This window comes from Lathyrus oleraceus, chromosome 5 (genome assembly GCF_024323335.1).
Source record: "Lathyrus oleraceus cultivar Zhongwan6 chromosome 5, CAAS_Psat_ZW6_1.0, whole genome shotgun sequence".
NCBI classification, from domain to species: Eukaryota; Viridiplantae; Streptophyta; class Magnoliopsida; order Fabales; family Fabaceae; genus Lathyrus; species Lathyrus oleraceus.
The window spans coordinates 584,191,133-584,211,967 of record NC_066583.1 but is presented as its reverse complement, the minus strand read 5'-3'; the positions used below and the strand labels follow the sequence as shown (position 1 = coordinate 584,211,967).

The window sequence follows — 20,835 nt, the reverse complement described above, 5'->3', positions numbered from 1 at the left end:
AAACAATTAAAAATCAATTAAAAGTACATTAAATTAAATTATGGTTGGTCAAAATCCTAAAACCTTATCAAAACACCAAATAAATGACCATGAGATTTATCATAGGTCAAACAAGGTCAAAGGACCTTGGAGAAAAAATTTCATCATTTTTGGAAACTTAAAAGTATTTTTAAACAATTAAGAATATGCACAAAGACAATTAAATCAAGAAAAATATTAATTTTGAACCAAAAAATAATTTTAATTCAGAAAATGAAAGAGGAATTTATTTGAAATTTTTTGGTGAAAGTCTCATATTTTTTGAATCAATATTAAAATTAATATGAATTAATGAAAATAAAGCAATTAAACTAAAAATCAGAAAATGCTAAAATACGTGGACCACTTGATCTCCCTCATTAATTAAGGTGGCAGATCAAGTGGATCTCAGCGCGCATTCCATGATGGACCTAAGTCAATACGCTGTAGGGTCGGTAATCAAAGCCAACACGTAAGATTAAAACAAAATAGATGGATCCTATGGTCTAAGATATGCCAACGCACTGCCGGAGCTACAACTCTGGTCTTCTTCTCCGGTGGACCTCACCGGACTGGTCCTCCCTCAACCATCACCAAAATGAAAAGGGGGACATGAATTTAAAGTAAAAATGCTTAGGAGCTCAAATCTGGCCTCAATGTCATCTAACTCCAAGTATATAGAAAGATACAGGGAGTTGAATTTTGAGGATCATGATATGAGTTGCTTCAATTTAACCTCAAAGAAACTCAATCTTCTCGCCTACATTGGTAGGACTTCAGACAACCAAAAATCAAGAAGAATTATGGAGAATTGAGTGAGAATCGAAGAGATGAAAATTTGAGAAAATCACGTTCACTGCAGGTTCAGATGGCCACGATCTTGCTCTCAATTATGCTTGGCCTTGCTCTGGAGGCTTGACAGAGTGTAAGTGAATCAAAAAAGAAGCAGGACTCTTGGAGTTTTGAATCTCAAAATAGTGGAGATTCAAACTCGATTTCTAATGGAAATCCTCAAGGTTATCCTCTGAATGAAGGTGTTTAGGGATAGGGATTCAAAGCTGGCGCGCAAGGGTCCTCAATTCAGAGTGATTGAGCTTCTATTTTTAGCCAAGGCATTGTTATTTGCACACTTGTTTCAAACTTTCAAAAATAGCAATTTCACTTTGCATGGGTACATGGGCGTGTGATAGGCCCATGTAATGATTCATTCAGGTCCAGAATCATGTGTAAGCATTGCTGAAGTCATGTTAACAAGTCATGCATTTGTGTATGGAAGATGGAAGTTCAATTATGCCAAAAGGTGATCCAACTTTAAGCCATGCGCAAGTTACTCATAATTTGTCCAAATGGGATAAATTTGAAGTTTTTGGAAAGGTTAGATCAAGAGGAATACCTTTCATATTTGAACATGTTTTTATTTGAAGCTTGGATCATGAAGAATTTTGAGGTGGAAGTTTGGAAAATCAAACATGTCAAAAACATTTCTAAGTACCAAGCCATATGTTCACTTCTTACACCTTAAGTAACTTTTTCTATGAGCTTCAAATGAGAAAAGTTCCTTTATTAAAGTTATAACTCTCTCAAAATACTTCAAATTGGTCATAAATTTGACCTTATTTGGATTTATTATGAAGGAGTTATGCATTTTAGAAGTTGAGGAAAATAATTTGTTCAATGGTATGGGTCCAAAATGACCTATAATGTTTCCTCATATCACATGCATTTAAAATTTGAATTTACACTTCCTCCAAACATAAAAGTTGAAGTAGATATATTTAATTTGATCATGAAACTTTAATGGCTTTCATCTCATTGAGCAAGTTATGGTCTTGGGAAGTTGACCTCCAACTTAGGGTTTAGACAAAATGACCTATAATCTTTCACCATAAAAAATGACTTTCAAAGCAAAACTAGCTCTAGACCTCAACATGATAGTTTTTTGTAATGTCATTTATAGTAATGTTTCCCTTGGAATCATTTTCATATGATAAAAAGTGTAGGAGATAGGGTCTAGGGAACCCCAGTTTTGATCAGTTGACTTCCTCTGGTCAACCGCCATGAACCAACTTGCTAGCTTGCTATTCTATTGACTTTTGGGACTCATGGAAGATCATATATGCATAAGATGATGAAATGTGAAGTATCCCTTGAAATATTTGATCAATTGGTGAAGAAACTTGTTGAAGAAGTTACACAAGATACCTAGATGAATTAGGGTTTCCAAGGCAAATCAACACCAAACTCTTGATGATTTCTTGATCAAAATAACATGTGAAGATCATGGGGATCCGTAAATTATAATTAGAGACAATGTAGACCAATTATTGATTGAGCTCCTTGCAATGAGGTTCTTAAACCCTAGATATGAGCTTGATAGATCATAGGTGAACATGCACACTACTTACAAAAGAGTTAAACTATACAATGACACATTTTTGGTATTTTGGTTAGTAAACACAGAAAAATGAAGTATGATACAATCAAATATGCTTGGTGATCTCTCCCAATGCAAACCCAATGAATGAGGGGTAAGGATGATAACATGAAATAATATCACATTTTTGGACTCGATTTAATTAAATTATATTATTATTTGTTTCGATTTATTTCACTTTATTCGATATTACTTGGTATTTTTCCTTTTATTTGTCTCAGGTAATTTATTTGAAGCATAAGTGAAAAAGGAAGAAAAGGGGTGCAAAAAGATAATGAAAAGCAAAATCCACAAAAGCCCATCCCACAAAGCCAGGAGCGCTGAACCTGTGACGACCGCCACACAAGGTGTGACGAGCGTCACGCCTTACTACCTTGTGTTACGAGCGTAACACATGGTGTGACGCCCGTAACACCCCTCTCCTATATTTTAGGCTCCAGAAGCGCAACAGAGGCACGTTGAAGCCTATTGTTACGCTTGACCCTTGGAACGTGAAGACTATTTTACGGAAAGGACTTTTGGAAACCGTTACAAAGCATACTAATATAAATAGTTGCTTTTAGCCAACCCTGAAGCTCTCCGTCCCTTTCCGCCGTGCAAGCATATTTTACAGCATTGTTTCTTTTCTGCAGCTTTCTACTTTTATTTGCAATTTTTATTTCCTTTTCCAGTCAATCTTTTAAGCACTAAATTAATTTTTCACACAATAGTCTCTACACCGGAAACTATTGTGTATCTTTTACTAGATCTAACCTTACGTTAGATCCTAGAATTTTATTCCTTCGCTTTTATTTCCCTGTCCGATTGAAGAATTCAAGAACAAATCCAACCAGTCTGTGGTGGAGTGTTCAAGATTGCTATTAATTATTCAGGTTCTTTAATTCATTGTTTTAATTTATATATGCCCTGCATTACTGTTTATTTATATTGTTTGCCTGATATGGTTTTATTTAAGCATGATAACTGTTTAGACCTGTTTAGCATGTCCGGCTAATTAATTTAGATATCGGTATGTAAAGTAAGCGGAATGAAGGAATCGAAACTAAGTTGGTTTAATTTCATTTAAAAATAAAGTCACTCTTTTTATGGTCTCAATTTACAGCATTAATCCCAAAGTTTTTGTACGAGAGTAAAAGACATAAAGAAGTTAAAAGCAATAGAGCGAAAGTTTGAGTTTTTAACTGGACAGTGTAAATTGGACATTAATTCTAAATCAGGGCGAAAGCAGTTTTTAGAGTTAATTAAATTCTAATCTTTTTCAAAAAGTATTTTTAAAGGTTAAATGTGAGGACGAGAGTTAAGCATTTAAGTTTAATTATATAATCTAAGTCAACAGAGCGAGAGTTTGAGACAAGGGTGTTTAAACGGTTATTATTTTTATAAAAAGAGTTTCTATAGATTCTATTATTTTCAAAAAGTGATTTTGGACTTAACTAATAAGTGACAGCTACGTTAATTTAAAGTCATGGTCTATTCAACAGAGCGAGAGTTTGAGAAAAGGCTTTTAATCAATAGTGTCTACTGAAAAGATTTATTTTAAAACCAAGAAACCAACGAAGATTTGATTCCCTAATTACGACGAACTACATACCGATATCCGCTTAATTGATATTTAATTTAGATCTAATTTCAGTTTTACTTTTCCCCCGAACAATCAAAGTATCATCCGCCTTAGCTTTACGAAGTAACCTTAGAAAACGGTATATCGATTCATAAGTCCCTGTGGGATCGATATCTTTTAAAACTACGCGATAGAACTGTGCACTTGCAGTTAGTACCCCAATTCGACTCATAAAGTCGCGATCAAGTTTTTGGCGCCGTTGTCGGGGACTTTTATTTAGTCGATATCGTAACTCTTCTGTTACACTGTAGACACTAAGGCAATTTTTATTTTTATTTCTTCTTCTTTCGTTGATTTGTATGCCACACACTCGCTCACAAGGCGAGCCGTTTTACTTACGAATCAACGACATTAAACTATATCTCCGAGTCTTACGACGAATTCGGGAATATCGTGCTGCAAACAATCTCCCTCCTATCGAAGTGCCCGACCTCAAAAATCTTCTTCCTTCACCGATACCCGAGATGGCAGAACCAGCTCGTGCTCTTCGAGATCATCGCAAGATGAGCCGCATTCGAGTATTGCTCCACCCGCAATCGAAGCAAACAACTTCGAACTTAAGCCTTCGCTGCTACAGGCAGTGCAACAGAATCAATTCTCTGGAAACCCTACCGAGGATCCAAACCTTCATTTATCCGTATTTGTTCAATACGCTGATACTGTTAAAGCTAATGGTGTCACTTCAGAGGCGATTCGACTTCGTCTTTTTCCTTTCTCGTTAAGAGATAAAGCTAGAAGATGGCTTCAGTCTCTTCCTTCCAACTCAGTCACCACATGGAATGAGTTGAAAAAAGTCTTTCTTGCCCGATATTTTCCTCCAAGCAAAACAGCTATGTTGAGAGCCCAGATAAATGGATTTAAACAGAAAGATAACGAGTCTCTTTTCGAAGCATGGGAAAGATACAAAGACATGATGAGACTTTGTCCACACCATGGTTTAGAGGACTGGTTAGTAATTCATACCTTTTATAATGGACTCTTGTACAACACAAGGTTAATAATAGACGCCGCCGCAGGTGGTGCGCTTATGGATAAACCTTATGCCCATAAACCTTGATCATGTGAATGCAAAAGTGGAAGCCCTTGCCCAGAAAATTGAAAGTTTGAATGTATCACCTCCAGCCACCGTGGTTGCCGCAACTCAGAATTGCGAAGTCTGTGGAATCCAAGGTCACACTCCTGCAGATTGTCAACTCCTAACAGGAATCCAAGCAGAGCAAGTGAATTATGCTCAAGGAAATCCCTACTCGCATACCTATAACTCTAACTGGAAGAACCATCCTAATTTTTCATATAAGAGTAATAATGCTTTATATGCACCAGGACAAGCTCCCAATCAAGCCCCAGCTATACCTCCGGGATATCAAAAGCCGATCCCATCTACACCTAACAATAACGTTCCTAGGAAATCCAACTTGGAAATCATGATGGAGAACTTCATAGCTTCTCAACAGCAAACCAATAAAGATTTCTTAAACCAGAATGTACACACTAGCGAACAAATTAAACAACTAGCAAGTAAAGTAAATGCCCTGGCTACCCATAACAAAATGCTGGAAACACAAATCTCACAAGTAGCTCAACAACAAGCGCCTACTGCTGCCCCAACTGGTACATTTCCTGGACAGCCCCAACCTAACCCGAAAAGCCACGCTCATGCAATTATATTAAGAAGTGGAACAGAGGTAGAAGGACCGTCTGACCCAAGGATTGAGAACCAAAACTCTAAAAAGTCAACTGAGGAAGAAGGTAGACCTAAGGAAAAGGAAGAGAGTAATAAAGAAACCGTAGAAAACAAAGAACCTTATGTACCTCCACCACCTTATAAACCACCTATCCCTTACCCTCAAAGGCTTATTAAAACCAAAGATGCGGGCCAATTTAAAAAATTTGTTGACTTACTGAAACAATTAAACGTCACAATTACGTTTACAGAAGCTATTACGCAGATGCCCTCATATGCTAAGTTCTTAAAAGAAATTCTTTCTAATAAGAGGAAACTTGAAGAGAGCGAAACCGTTACACTCACTGCTGAATGTAGCGCCATAATCCAGAATATGCCTCCAAAACTTAAGGACCCTGGTAGTTTTTCTATACCATGTCACATAGGAAAATTTGTCATAGATAAGGCTCTATGCGATTTAGGAGTCGGTATCAGTGTTATGCCTTTATCCATATGCAAGAAACTGGAAATGGGAGAATTAAGACCAACTAAAATGTCTGTGCAACTAGCAGATCGCTCTGTTAGATATCCTGTAGGGATTCTTGAAAACGTGCCCGTGCGCATAGGTCAATTCTACATTCCAACTGATTTTATAATTATGGACATTAGAGAAGATGAAGTTACACCCATTATATTGGGAAGACCATTCTTAGCAACCGTCGGTGCTATCATAGACGTAAAACGAGGACGACTCACTTTCGAAGTAGGAGAAGAGAAAATTGAGTTCATTCTCTCCCAATTTTTGAAAGCACCTGCAATAGAAGACACATGTTACTTCATGGATATCATCGATGAATGCATAAAAGAAACAGAGTTGGAAAATGACAAATTGCCTGACTATCATGTAGAAGGCAAACTTAACCAATGTTTAGCAATAACACCGGATCCTACACAATGCCTTAAGAAACCAACCCTCGACCTGAAAACACTTCCCAAAAATCTGAGATATGAATTCCTAGACTTAGAACTTGAACGACCAGTAATAGTTAATGCAGACCTAGGAAAACTCGAAACCAAAAAACTCCTACATATCTTAAGAAAATATCCAACCGCACTAGGATACAACATCACCGATCTTAAAGGGATAAGTCCTTCTATCTGTATGCATCGCATCATGCTAGAAGAAGACTGTAAAACCTATAGGGAACATCAGAGGAGATTAAACCCGATCCTGAGTGAGGTAGTGAAGAAGGAAGTAACAAAGTTATTAGAGGCAGGTATCATATATCCTATATCTGATAGCAAATAGGTTAGTCCTATACACGTAGTACCAAAGAAAGGAGGTATAACAGTTATCGAAAATGAAAAAGGAGAAACTATAACCAAACGAATCGAATCGGGATGGAGAATGTGCATTGACTTTAGGAAACTAAACAAAGCAACCCGAAAAGATCATTTTCCTTTAACATTCATAGACCAGATGTTAGAATGATTAGCAAAACATTCTCATTTCTGCTATCTAGACGGTTACTCGGGCTTCTTTCAAATACCAATTCATCCTGATGACCAAGAAAAGACAATGTTCACATGTCCCTTTGGTACCTTCGCTTATCGACGAATGTCGTTCGGCTTGTGCAATGCTCCCGCAACCTTTCAAAGGTGCATGATGGCAATATTCGCCGATTTTCTCGAAAATATCATGGAAGTATTTATGGACGATTTTTCCGTATGCGGACAAAGCTTTGAAGAATGTCTTGAAAACCTAGAAAGAGTTCTAGAGCGATGTGTAAAAGTAAACCTAGTACTTAATTAGGAAAAATGTCACTTTATGGTACAAGAAGGAATTGTTTTAGGACACATCATATCAAATAGAGGAATTGAAGTAGACAAAGCCAAAATAGAAGTAATCGAAAACCTTCAACCTCCGAAAACTGTGAGAGAAGTACGAAGCTTCTTAGGACACGCCGGTTTTTACCGACGATTCATTAAAGACTTCTCTAAAATAACTAAACCTTTAACCGGATTATTAATGAAAGATGCTGAATTTATCTTTGACAATAAATGTTTAGAAGCATTTCAAACGCTTAAACAAGCATTGATCTCCGCGCCCATAATGCAGACCCCGGATTGGAATGAACCATTCGAAATAATGTGTGACGCAAGTGATTACGCCGTGGGCGCTGTTTTAGGACAACGAAAGGATAAAAAGCTTCACGTCATATATTACGCAAGTAGAACTCTAGATGAAGCACAAATGAATTACGCTACAACCGAGAAAAAACTCTTAGCAGTAGTATTTGCACTAGATAAATTTCGTTCTTACTTGGTCGGAGCTAAAATAATCGTTTACACTGACCACGCCGCCATTAAGTACCTCTTAACAAAAAAGGATGCTAAACCTAGACTCCTAAGGTGGATCTTGTTGCTACAAGAATTCGATTTGGAAATCAAAGATAAGAAAGGAACTGAAAACGTAGTAGCAGATCACCTCTCTAGACTTGAAAACCTGGAACCGGAAAGAACTTCGATCAACGATGATTTCTCGTACGATAAACTTATAGCTACTTTGGAAGAAAATAGAATTGATGAACAGGTAGAGACCACCTTAGCTATATGTGTTACACCATGGTACGCTGACTTCGTCAATTATTTAGCTGCCGGAATAGTTCCACCTAATTTATCTTATCAACAAAAGAAACGATTCTTCCATGACATAAAACATTATTACTGGGATGACCCTTTACTTTTCAAAAGAGGCCCCGATGGTATTTTCCGTTGGTGTATACCTGAAGAAGAGATAGAAAATATAATCCAACACTGTCACTCCGCTCCTTACGGTGGACATGCAAGTACATCCAAGACCTGCTCCAAAATCCTACAAGCCGGTCTTTAATGGCCAAACATATGGAAGGATGTGCGTGCGGCTATCAAGAAATGTGATAGATGTCAACGCACAGGAAACATATCTAGACGTGACGAGATGCCACAAAAGGGAATTTTGGAAGTAGAGATTTTCGACGTGTGGGGAATAAATTTCATGGGACCTTTTCCACCTTCTTTCGGTAACAAATACATACTCGTAGTAGTTGACTACGTATCAAAATGGATTGAAGCTATAGCTTCTCCAACAAACGACACACGAGTAGTAACTAGACTCTTTAAGAATATAATATTTCCAAGATTTGGGGTCCCAAGAATAGTAGTCAGTGATGGTGGATCACATTTCATATCTAAGATACTCGAAAAACTACTGTTTAAGTATGGTGTAAGACATAGAGTAGAAACACCTTACCATCCTCAAACCAGTGGACAAGTAGAGGTGTCCAACAGAGAAATTAAACAAATATTAGAAAAAACAGTCGCCACCTCAAGGAAAGACTGGTCATTGAAACTACCAGAAGCTTTATGGGCATATCGAACCGCTTACAAAACTCCCATAGGGACAACCCCATTTAAGCTTATTTATGGAAAATCTTGCCACCTCCCGGTAGAATTAGAACATAAGGCCTACTGGGCTATCAAAAATCTAAATTTAAACTATAAGGCCGCTGGTGAAAAGCGAATTCTTGATATAAACGAATTAGAGGAACTTCGACAAGACGCCTACGAAAATGCCAGAATCTACAAAGAAAGAACGAAAAAATGGCATGATAAACGTATATCCAGAAAAATCTTCAAACAAGGCGATATAGTCCTTTTGTTCAACTCTAGACTTAAGTTATTCCTAGGAAAACTACGTTCTAGATGGTCAGGCCCTTTCTAAATCACCAATGTCTTTCCAAGTGGAGCTGTGGAAATTAAAGGCAAATCTATGGAACCATTTATCGTAAACGGGCAACGTCTAAAACATTATCATTATGCAGAGAACAATGAAGATTCACAAGTCCTGCACTTAGACGAAATGCCTCCAGAAGTTATAGATTATATTTAATAGTTTTATGTCGAGCTTGCGACATTAAACAAAACGCTTCGTGGGAGACAACCCACAAATATTTTTATTTTTATTTCTTCTTTAATTATTCTTCTAAATTTTATTTAGTATTCATTCTTAATTTATTTTAACTTATAAAACTTTTATTCTTTTCTTCTTTCAGCATTTAGCCAAATCCTGACTAAAACTCTTGTTTTTCTTTTCTCTAGCTAACACTAACCTGATGGGACAAATTGATCGTATGGGTATCAAATTCAGAGGGAAAGCTCAGAAATAAAAGTTTGAGGAACTAGCAGAGAGAGAGATGCTACCTAGTTTGTATGCTGATGATTGGGCAATGACTGCCCTTGGACTAAGAGAGAGTGTCTTGTATTTGCTGAGTCAAATAGGGTGGGAAACCACTCCTATCCGTAGACAATTTGTCACTTACCGGAGACTGACTCTAGAATTCCTTAGTTCTCTGATCTATCTACCCAGCCATGGAAAAGGAATAAGCAGAGGTTTCATTCAGTTCAGAATGTTCAACATGGAGTATCAATTTAATATTCAAGATTTTACCAACCTTTTAGGTTTCCCTACCTCTTTTCATACATTCACAGTGAGCCAAGAAGACCTTTTTGAATATAGAGAACTTGAACATTTTTAGGGAAGCTTGACTGAAAATGATGACCCCGAGGAACATGAGTTTCTCTCTGGAAACATACATAACCCGACCTTTCGTTATTTCCATAAGATCCTGGCCCACACCCTTTTTGGGAAGAAGTCAAATATTACTACAGTATCACGTGATGAACTCTTCATCATGTTTTGTGCTTCCCAGAACCGCCATGTGAATGGTGCCACTTTTATGTTGGCGAACTTTGACCGCCTTATCCAAGATGAACGAGCACCAATTCAAATAGGCGGATTGATAACCATGCTTAGTAATGCTATCGGATTACGTCAACCTATGCTTGACCTAAGCCCTTTTTGTGGCATTGCGACTATGAGTATACCTTTCCTCTTCAACATTATGTTTATAGCAAATCTCGGGCCTGAAGAGTTTGAGCTTATAATTAACAACCAAGTTCTTTGCCTATTCACCTTGCCTAGTCCGAGGACTAGTGTTCATAACCGCAATAACTGGCTCTACAACCTGAACGGAATACCCTCTTCTGCTAGATCTACTGAATCCATCCAGGACTATGAGATTTGTGACGACCAGATCCCTTATGTTGAGTCTGGCCCTCAGACACCATCTGGTTATTATGATATTGACCCTCCCCCTCAACCTATCCCGACCGAAGAGTCGGCAATACCTGATCCTAGACATCATACGCCTAGAGATAATTATAACACCATCATTCAAGCCTTGATGTCAGAACAAGAAGCCCTCAGAGAAGAGTTAGCTAACATGGGACAAGAATTTTTGGGATACATGAGCAGTATGACAAATCAATTCCACGAGTTGCTAAACCGTGTTAACTCCTTTGCTCCTCCAGCCAGAGATCATGCAAGTGGCTAGAAGTTGTTTTTCTTAGTTACTTAATTTTAGTTTAGGCTATTTATTAATTTTGTTTTGCATTATTTTTAATATTAGTATTTGTTTTTCTTTCGCATGTTTGCTTTTGTTTTCCAATGTTACATTATGATTATTTTATGAAGCTATTGCATTATTGGTTTATTCTATTCTGATCTATGTAATTTCTATTACAAATAATAATATCCACTATATGCTAATAATTACTATGCCTGTTGAAGAAATACACATATTATGGTAGTAGAATAGTATGCAAGACTATTTAAAAGCATTACAATAGCAAAATAAAATAAGCATAAGCAAAACAAAATAACAAAAATAAAATATAATAATAAAAACAGAGTATGAAGAATCCACGCAAATGACCGTTACAAGCTGACTGTGTGACGAGCGTCACACAAGCCATCACGGTCGTCACACCATGTGCCTGTGACGCCCGTCACACCCCTGTCACGAGCGTAACACCTTCAGACTAGGTGAACGTTAGTAACCGTTGGAGACACGACCGTTACACCACCCACTTTTTACCTTCCCCATTTATTCACCCATTTACTCACATTTATTTATTTTTCACCCACTCCCTTTCCAACTTCCAAAATTTTTCCTATAAATACCCACCATACCTTTCTTCATACACCACAAACCATTCTATAAAATACATTTCATTTTCTTACCTTCTACTTCTTTCAACCCACTTATCAGTATAGCGGGAAACCAAGAATTCAGAAATATCATCTTCCGATCCGAAGATGAAAATTATCAAAGGGAGCAGTTTGAGCGTTTCCAACAACGAGGCGTCCTATCCACCAGGTATCCTGATTTACATTGTTTACAAGAATTAGGATTACTTCAAGGTATCCAATGGATGCTCCGCCTTGCTGATTTAACCTTTCTATGCACTCATAATCAACCTACCTACCCATCTCTCACCTTAGAATTTTTAAGTTCTTATTCGTACAACACTCCCACCGGTGAAGACGAGTACTTAACCGGTACCGCAACCTTCCGCATGTTCAACACCGAATACTCACTATCCCAGGATCAGCTGAGTGCCATGCTGCAGTTCCCTGTAGGAGACCGCGTCCACCCAAGAATCCCTCCGAACTCCCAGTGGAAAATAAACGCCTGCGACATGTTTAGGAAAATATCCGGAGTAGAAACCGATAATTGGGATGTACTACTTGCTTCCCATATACATAACCCAACCATCCGGTACTTTATCCGCATCCTGCAAAACACAGTTTTTGGAAGACCGAACAACAGCAAAGTCAACGCCAAGGAATTATTCTTCCTCCACTGCGTCTTTGAAATGGATACAAAGGTAAACGCTGCTTCTTTCTTATTTCATCATATCCGCACCCTATGTGCTAGAGGCCGTCAACCTTTTGTCATTGGAGGATTAATAACCACAATAGCACTTGGCTTAAATCTAGGGGACCGACTTCAAAACTTACAAGCTCTCCCACCCCTATTTATGAATATAAGCTATTGTCGGTCCAGCCGCCTAATTAAAAACAGGGTAGGCGGAAGGTATTATCTTATGGTGAGTAACCACAAAGTCCCAAGCGTTGTTTTACCCAACATCACCCTCACAGATGTCACCAACCCTAACCGCTTCATCTACGACCTTAATGCTCCCGAAGCTACCGAGCCCTCACACGCAAACCCGTCCCCAGACGAGTTTGAAGAAATGGAGCAAGGCGATCAGGTTCCTGCACAACAATCAGTCCCGCTCAACCCTTCCGATAACGCAGCTGGACCATCCTCACGACGTCGTCGACGAAGAAGGCCAGCAACCAATGATGACATCATGGATGCTATTGATGGTATGCAAGCGCAGAATCTCGAAGTGATGCAAATGATGCGCCAGATGCAATAACAACAGGAAGCAAGAAATGCCATAACCGACCAGCGGTTCACTGAGTTGCTCAGCAGGTTTGACGACTTAGAAGTCCGTCAACGATCACCAGGTCCAAGAACACGAGGCGGCAGACAACATTGATTTTAGTTTCTAGTTTTTTTATTTTATCTTTTCTATTTCTTTTGTTTTATTTGAAACATTGGGGACAATGTTTCATTTAAGTGTGGGAGGAAAAACCTTGTTCTTTCAACCTTCCCTTTTCAAGTATGTTATTTTCCCTTTCATTATTATTTCCCTTCCTTATTATATATATAAAAAAAATAGTTATTATAATATATATTTATTTTAAATTAAGTCCCTAGTGTGAAAAATTTCAATTATCTATTCCCCTCAATTTTCTTGAGCCATAACAAAAAAATTTAACACAATCAATAAATATAAAAGGTTGCTTATTTTACAAAACTTGAGTGAAATCAAGACAAATTATTACCATACCAACGCTCTAAACAAACCTCAACATGTTAGATCAGAAAAGTACCTATTATACCAATCCCTTGAACTTTTAATTTTAGAGTAACCCCGAGTAGTTTATACAAGAAGTCAGCACCATCTTAATAGCAAACTACGTGGAGGGCCGATGAATATAAGTGAATGATTCCCAAAAATTACAAAAAAATATATATCAGGAAATGCACTAATTAAGTTAGGTGATCATTACCCGATCATTTAATCTAAAGGTTGCAGATCATACAAAAGCATGATACGAAAGATCCATTATGAGTTGGTTCAGCAGGTATCTGGTGCTGAACTTGGTAGGGCGGACTACGGTCCGATCCCCCGCAATTTGCAATGGACTAAATAACGAAGTTATCCAACTTATGTACCAGAGCTTCAAGCTAAAAAGGGGATCAGAATCACTAACCGGTCACTCCACTATGTGCGCGAAACGATAAAGGGCTTAATGTGATTTCGCTAGAATGAAAACGGGTGAAATAAGAGTAAAGGAACTAGGCTAGTTATAATAGCATGACTCGAACTGGTTTGCATAAGGTGAGGTTATCTGAGGTTGTAACGGTAGTTGTTGATGTCAAGATTAAACCCATGTTACTTCTAAACAAGGTTTACTTGCAACCTAGTACGAATTGATGTGTGTTTTAAAATTTCATCTGGCTAAATTTTTAAAACGATTTCTATACTGTATCTTGCTTGAGGACAAGCAAAGGTCTAAGTATGGGGGAGTTTGATAACATGAATAATATCACATTTTTGGACTCGATTTAATTAAATTATATTATTATTTGTTTCGATTTATTTCACTTTATTCGATATTACTTGGTATTTTTCCTTTTATTTGTTTCAGGTAATTTATTTGAAGCATAAGTGAAAAAGGAAGAAAAGGGGTGCAAAAAGATAATGAAAAGCAAAATCCACAAAAGCCCAGCCCACAAAGCCAGGAGCGCTGAACCTGTGACGACCGCCACACAAGGTGTGACGAGCGTCACGCCTTACTACCTTGTGTTACGAGCGTAACACATGGTGTGACGCCCGTAACACCCCTCTCCTATATTTTAGGCTCCAGAAGCGCAACAGAGGCACGTTGAAGCCTATTGTTACGCTTGACTCTTGGAACGTGAAGACTATTTTACGGAAAGGACTTTTGGAAACCGTTACAAAGCATACTAATATAAATAGTTGCTTTTAGCCAACCTTGAAGCTCTCCGTCCCTTTCCGCCGTGCAAGCATATTTTACAGCATTGTTTCTTTTCTGCAGCTTTCTACTTTTATTTGCAATTTTTATTTCCTTTTCCAGTCAATCTTTTAAGCACTAAATTAATTTTTCACACAATAGTCTCTACACCGGAAACTATTGTGTATCTTTTACTAGATCTAACCTTACGTTAGATCCTAGAATTTTATTCCTTCGCTTTTATTTCCCTGTCCGATTGAAGAATTCAAGAACAAATCCAACCGGTCTGTGATGGAGTGTTCAAGATTGCTATTAATTATTCAGGTTCTTTAATTCATTGTTTTAATTTATATATGCCCTGCATTACTGTTTATTTATATTGTTTGCCTGATATGGTTTTATTTAAGCATGATAACTGTTTAGACCTGTTTAGCATGTCCGGCTAATTAATTTAGATATCGGTATGTAAAGTAAGCGGAATGAAGGAATCGAAACTAAGTTGGTTTAATTTCATTTAAAAATAAAGTCACTCTTTTTATGGTCTCAATTTACAGCATTAATCCCAAAGTTTTTGTACGAGAGTAAAAGACATAAAGAAGTTAAAAGCAATAGAGCGAAAGTTTGAGTTTTTAACTGGACAATGTAAATTGGACATTAATTCTAAATCAGGGCGAAAGCAGTTTTTAGAGTTAATTAAATTCTAATCTTTTTCAAAAAGTATTTTTAAAGGTTAAATGTGAGGACGAGAGTTAAGCATTTAAGTTTAATTATATAATCTAAGTCAACAGAGCGAGAGTTTGAGACAAGGGTGTTTAAACGGTTATTATTTTTATAAAAAGAGTTTCTATAGATTCTATTATTTTCAAAAAGTGATTTTGGACTTAACTAATAAGTGACAGCTACGTTAATTTAAAGTCATGGTCTATTCAACAGAGCGAGAGTTTGAGAAAAGGCTTTTAATCAATAGTGTCTACTGAAAAGATTTATTTTAAAACCAAGAAACCAACGAAGATTTGATTCCCTAATTACGACGAACTACATACCGATATCCGCTTAATTGATATTTAATTTAGATCTAATTTCAATTTTACTTTTCCCCCGAACAATCAAAGTATCATCCGCCTTAGCTTTACGAAGTAACCTTAGAAAACGGTATATCGATTCATAAGTCCCTGTGGGATCGATATCTTTTAAAACTACGCGATAGAACTGTGCACTTGCAGTTAGTACCCCAATTCGACTCATAAAGTCGCAATCAAAGGAGGATGCTAAGTTGTGATCCCAATGCTAATGCATATGTTGATAAGAGCATGAGGGATCTTAGGGTCAAAATTAGGGTCTTACAGCTGCCCCTATTTAAGGACATTCTAGCTGAGGAGATGAAGGTGAAATCTTTGTATCGACTCAGTAGAATAGTCTTAAATAAAACATATAGAAACAAATTTTGGTCCCTAAGAGACCTCATGATGCATATGATATGAATGCTAAAATAATCTACATGGGGAAACTGTTGCCACAAAGGAAAAGAATCCGGAGAGACTGAAAGTCTGTAGGAGTATAATGCATTTCGTAAGGAAAACTCACTGGAGAGGCAGAGACTCTGAGGGGATAAAAATGGTTGTGCATAAGCCAGGATACAACTTTAAAAACTGTTGGGGGGACACGAGGGTTTCCATGAAAATAAATCCATGGAAGGACTCAACCAGGGCATAAAAGGACATCTGCGGGGGAAACAAGTAGATCAGAACAAAGCTGAAATATTCGATCCAAACAGGAAACAACAATTTCACTAAGGAAATGCACACTCAAACTCAACTGGGGAAGAAAATATCTTCATTACAGGAGGAGCAGAAATAAATTATCCATTATCGGTTACTGGGTAAAGAGATAACAAAAATCTGATAGGGAGGACATCCGTTACCGGTTAGGGTAAACATATCAAGGATGACTCGCTGAGGGAAACCAGGAGGTGTATTCATTACCAGTTACTAGGTAAGAATAAAATGTAAGGGAAAAGCCAAAATAGGATTTACAACTACCGGTTATTGGGCAGAAGACCAAAGGAAAAGAATACCCGTCACTGGATAAAGTGAACATATCAAGGATAGACTCAAAGGAAAGAAAATCCGTCATCGGTTAAGATGAACATATCAAGGATAGACTTGCCTGGGGAAATTAGGAAGGATATCCGCTACCGATTAGGGTAAACATATCAAAGATAATCTGCCTGAAAAAGTAGAGATTACATCTATCGAATACACGATAGAATACCAATAAGAGAATATCTGTCACCGGTTGAAGTGAACATATCAAGGATAGACTCTGCAAAAGGGGAAAAAGCAGGATTTACAACTGGTTACTGGGCAGAAGACCGCAAAGAGAAGGAAACCTGTCATCGGTTAGGATGAACATATCAAGGATTAAATCTTTGGGGAAAGAAAATAGGGATTACAACTACCTTTTTACCGGGAAGAATACCAAAGGGAGAGAATATGCGTCACTGGTTAAAGTGAACATATCAAGGAAAGACTTCCTGGGAAAACATGGAAATGAATCCGCTGGGGAAATGAGGTTACTCTTGCCGGGTATTGGACAAAAGTGAAATACTTGCAAAATGAGAAGAATATTACCAGTTAATGGGTAATAGACTCTCAGGGGACCAAAGGCATCTATCTAGGTAAGATCTAGAAAGAAACGGTCAATCAAAGACTCAACCCACTAAGGATATAACTCAGGGGGAGTGGTTCCATCCAGATAATCAACCGAGGAGGAAACTGAAACAATGATCATCCACGAGGAAATAACTCAATGGGGAAAGGAGAATGGTTAAAGTCTTTCTGTTTAATGGGGCTGACACTCTACAATTGAAAGAGGAGAGACACACCAAATCTGTGTGGGGAAAAGGACACCACCATAGCAGAGGATCAGATAAACAATGAATCACAAAGTGTAAAAATGAAATAATGAAGTTATATGAGTGTATATGTATATGTATATGTATATATGATGATTATGCTGACAAAACGATCACAAAGGATACAAATGTTGCTGGTTTGAATCATCGATACAACTCCTAGCCAATCCTCACAGGAGGGAAACCACTGCTGGAGAGAGATCAAACATCTCGAAGGCTCAACCCTGGCTGGGGAAGAAAGGGGAGGATCCGCTTAGAAAACTGCTATCAATTCTGCAGGGAGTTTTAGGTCAACACCATATCAAATAGGAGACAACCCTGCAGGGGACAACTATGATACTGCTCATAATCGGGGCTAACAAAGATTAGGGATGAATTTGATGACGACTTGTGGGGAAGCAACATTCTGCTGAAACCATGCAAACTGCTGGAATAACGCGCCTATAACTCAAGGGAGGCCAACAAACTCAGCTGAGGAAACCAACAAAGCTTGGCTGCTGAAAAGCTGATGGGGATGAAATAGGGATCACGCCCACTGCTTGGGGAGAACCAATGATGCTCCAACTTTAGGGCTCACCGTTTTTCAAACCGCTGTTGATATTCCTTTAAATGAGATCAATTTCTTTTTAAAGTAACTACTTTTATATATTTAAGAAAACATGTTTTTGATTTAAAATTTACTTTCAAAAATGATCATAATAAAATTTAAATCTATTTGGCTGAATAATAAATAAGAGTAGAAATAATTGGATAAAAGCTCAACTTTTTTTAATGGAATGGTAGCCTGTAAATGACAAGACTCCATAGATCTTTACAAAAGTTGAAAAATGGTAATTTACATGGAAGAGGGCTACATTGAATACAATGATCATTAATCCTTTTACCAAACTTTGATATCCACTATGCTCTTGACGTCGGCTGGGAATGATGAATCAGAACCAAATGTTGTGCTCAAGAAAGTCTTCAAAACTGAAGATCGGCAACTTGCAGTTACTTGCCATAATCCCTAATTTTTGCATAAATTTCCCCAAGGTGGGGTACTCAATTTATCGAGATAATTTTTTTTTCCTGTTTTATGTCTCTAATTTTTTACTGGATCGCCCTTTCGGGTTTTCAATCCACCAAGGCGCTCATTTTTGCCTAAGTCGCCCTTTCGAGTTTTCAACTTAGCGAGTCTCTCTTTTCTTTTTTAGGTGAAGTATTTCTTGACTGCATCAACATTCACAGGACGGGTGACCTCTTCACCATCCATAGTTGTAAGAATCAAAGCACTGCCTGAAAAGGCTCTCTTAACAACATATGTGCCTTCATAATTAGGAGTCAATTCGCCCCTAGAATCTGGTTTGAAAGATAGAATTTTCTTGAGCACAAGGTCACCTTCTCTGAATACACGAGGTCTGACCTTCTTATCAAATGCCTTCTTCATTCTCTGCAGATATAACTGACCATGACACATGGCAATCAACCTCTTCTCTTCAATCAAATTTAGCTTATCATACCTGGTCTGACACCATTCAACCTTAGCCAACTAGGCTTCCATCAAGACACGCAATGATGGAATCTGAACCTCTACTGGGAGCACAACTTCCATGCCATAAACAAGTGAGGAAGGGGTTTCCCCTGTTGAAGTGCGGATGGATGTACGATACCCATGTAAAGCAAATGAGAGCATCTCATGCCAATCCTTGTAGGTTACAACCATCTTCTAGATGATCTTCTTGAAATTCTTGTTTGCAGCTTCGACAACCCCATTCATCTTGGGTCTGTAGGGAGAAGAATTATGGTGTGCAATCTTGAAAGCTTTGCAAAGAGCTTCCACCATATTGTTATTCAAGTTTGATCCATTATCAGTAATGATCTTACTTGGCACACCATATCGGTATATAATCTGATTCTTGATAAACCTCACAATAGCTTGCTTGGTTACATTCGCATACGATGCCGCTTCAACCCACTTTGTGAAGTAGTCAATAGCCACCAAAATGAAATGATGTTCATTCGAAGCTTTAGGCTCAATCATGCCAATCATATCAATTCCCCACATGGAGAAGGGCCATGGGGAGGAAATGAAGTTCAACAGTATCGGAGGAAATGAAGTTCAACAGTATCGGAGGAACATGAATCTTATCTACATAAATTTGACACTTGTGGCATTTCTTCACAAACTTGCAACAGTCAGATTCCATTGTCATCCAATAGTAACCTGCTCTCAACATCTTCTTTGCCATAACATGTCCATTGGAATGAGTACCAAAGGAACCTTCATGGACTTCATTCATCAATAAGTCTACTTCGTGTCTATCCACGCATATGAGCAGAACCATATCGAAGTTTCTCTTGTAAAGCACATCACCATTCAGGTAGAAGTTGCCAGCTAAGCTTCTCAAAGTCTTCTTATCTTTCAAAGATGCCCTAGGCGGGTAAGTATGAATTTGGAGAAAACATTTAACATCAAAATACCACGGCTTCTCATCTTCGATTTCTTCAACAGCAAACATATGAGCTGGCCTATCAAGACACATTACAGTCAAATTGGGAACTTCATTCCAATACTTCACCATAATCATTGAAGCCAATGTTGCAAGAGCATCTGCCATCCGGTTTTCATCTCGAGGGATGTGGTGAAATTTAACCTTTGTAAAGAAATTTAAAATCCTCCTCACATAATCTTTATATGGTATCAAACCGGGTTGATTCATCTCCCATTCACCTTTGATCTGATTCACAACCAAAGCTGAATCTCCATAGATGTCAAGGTACTTAATTTTGAGATCAATGGCCTCTTCAAGCCCCATAATGCAAGCTTCATACTCAGCCATATTATTTGAACACTTGAAAGTCAATCTAGCTGTAAACGGAAAATGAGTGCCTTGAGGAATAATAATCACTGCCCCAATGCCATTACCATATTGATTAACAACTTCATCAAATACCATGCCCCAACGGGAACTAGGTTCTGGCCCTTCTTCAAGCAATGGTTCATCACAATCTTTCATCTTTAAGTACAAAATATCTTCGTCAAGAAAATCATACTACACTGACTGATAATCTTCAATTGGTTGGTGGGCCAAATGGTCAGCCAAGACACCACCTTTGATCGCATTCTGAGATCGGTATTCAATATCATACTCTGGTAACAACATCTGCCAACGAGCAATCCTCCCAATTAAAGTAGGCTTCTCAAAAA

At 37.9% G+C, this 20,835-nt stretch overlaps 1 non-coding gene across 1 annotated transcript; it reads right to left on the bottom strand.

The window, feature by feature from the left end:
• Positions 1 to 4,905: 4,905 nt before the first annotated feature.
• On the bottom strand, positions 4,906 to 5,012 carry LOC127088473 (small nucleolar RNA R71). Its single transcript, XR_007790307.1, has one exon. It is a non-coding gene; the product is annotated as a small nucleolar RNA R71 (small nucleolar RNA).
• Positions 5,013 to 20,835: the final 15,823 nt, after the last annotated feature.